Here is a 1884-nt window from a genome sequence, read left to right on the forward strand (position 1 = left end):
CGCCCCCGCACCGCTTCGCTGCAAAACTTTTCGTTTTCGCGTCGCATTTAAACAACTTTCACGCTCCGGCGGTGGTCCAGCGAGCGAAGGGCTGGCTCTACCTCTGCGACGTGGAGGCTTCAGAGCAGTACTGCTCTGAAGGTGGAGGCGGGGCAGGCCGCGAGCTCGTCACCTTCAAGTCCCTCCCCCGCCGCTCTGCAGGTGCCTGCTCGCTGCTCGGCTCGGGCTGTGCAGAGCTGTACCGCCGCCCGCCTCCACTACTTGGCACCAGCAATTTCGACTCATCTCGTTGGAGATGACGGCGGCTCTAGCGCGAGACACAAGCTGGGCCCCACAATTAGAGAGGCACAATTCATTTGCTTTTGAGGCGCAGCCGAGCAGCAGCAGCCGGGCGCGCCCAGCCCAGGGGGGGCTGCACCCGAGCCCGGGCCAGGTCGAGCCGAGCTGCGTCGGGGAGGACAAGAAGAAGGACGCGGGCGAAAAACGGTAAATTTAAAAAAACAAAAAAAAAAACAGGAAAAAATCAATATAAATCGAAAAAAAACAACTGGGGGGGCATCATCCCTGCCTCTGCCGCTTGCCCCGCGTTCTCGCGTAGCGTTGCGGTCGGTTTGTTGATTCTGTTTGTTCCGCCCGTCTTCCGATGTCAACATCTCATCTTATCCCGTCGGATCCGTAAAAATGTATCCGTAATGCAGGCCTGATTCCATTGCGGGTTAGTTTTTTCATTTTTATTATGAACTTATTCCGTGTTTATCAAGATATACCGTGCTAGTACTATGAACATAACCTAGCTTTTGGTTGACACATCTGGTGTGAGCGTCAGAGTGAAGTGTCTGGTTTTGATATCTTCTAGGTTCAATGATCGTGCTGAGTGCGTGCAGTTAAAGTGCGGTTCGCTCTAGGCTCGAAGCTCCTACCAGTCCACCTTCAACAACCCTGAGGAATTTGAGTCGACACTTTGCAAGCGCATTGGTTGCACATTATTTTACAAGGTCAGTCTACATGGGGACAGGGGTGTGGTAGTATTAGGTTTTGGCAAATAAAAGTACTTTAATTCTTTGAAACATCAAGTGCTTATCTACTCTGAACGTTTGAAGTGTGACGCTCTGACCACTTGCAGAACGTCAGAAAGTTTGCTGCCACTTAAACCAATCACTTACTTGTATCTTTTAAATGCCATATGCATCGTAACTGACTGGACTAGATTTTATTCACTTTTTGTTTTTAATGCCTATGGTTCACTGCCATTATTTTCTTCTGACAACTACGTAGAACTTACAAAATCATGGCTTTGTGCTTCATTACCCTTTCTTCATTTTTGTTCCCTTGTTTGTGTAGCACACTCACAGCAATAGCATTGTGAGTATCGGCACATTCACACCATGAAAATATTACTTTTTCTCCATAGCTTCATATGTACTCCAACAAAATTTAGTACCAACATGATAGTAGAACGTTGGAGTACGCATCTAGACACTTCAGAAACGTTGATGACAATTCGAATGAACCATACAAAATACAGTCTAGTTTATTAATATTTTAGAAAAATAGTGCAAAAATATGGACGAGTGCCTTAAAGGGGAGGTTAGGCTAATGTAGGAGCAGTCGGTACTGACCAGATTACTAACTACTGTTCTAGTTACTCCTCTTATAGCATCACAGCTTTAGTGCTGCTGGTGTATTCACTGACTGACTCTGACGAGGTCGCAGCTCGAGTTGTAGGGTTTGACCCCCCGTGAACGTGAAAGTAAAAGCGTCCCTCGCAGCAGGGCCGTTTGGGATCGAGCTGTGCGAGACGCACCAGGTAATAGGTGCGCCGAGGTGCAGGCCCGCGCGGGGAAGGCCACCACGCCTTGCGCCCCGCCCCGCCCCGCCCCGCCC

General features: G+C 49.2%; 1 protein-coding gene across 1 annotated transcript in view; it reads left to right on the forward strand.

Moving 5' to 3' along the window:
- The first annotated feature begins 582 nt into the window (after positions 1–582).
- Positions 583–1884, forward strand: part of LOC113213188 (zinc finger protein 658B-like) — a 5664-nt gene continuing 4362 nt past the window's right edge. The window contains exons 1-2 of the mRNA XM_052269729.1: positions 583–715; positions 857–995. The gene's annotated coding sequence lies outside the window, so the exon portion shown is untranslated. The remainder of the gene's footprint in view (positions 716–856; positions 996–1884) is intronic.

This window comes from Frankliniella occidentalis, unplaced genomic scaffold, assembly GCF_000697945.3.
Source record: "Frankliniella occidentalis isolate FOCC.00 unplaced genomic scaffold, Focc_3.1 Scaffold5, whole genome shotgun sequence".
NCBI classification, from domain to species: Eukaryota; Metazoa; Arthropoda; class Insecta; order Thysanoptera; family Thripidae; genus Frankliniella; species Frankliniella occidentalis.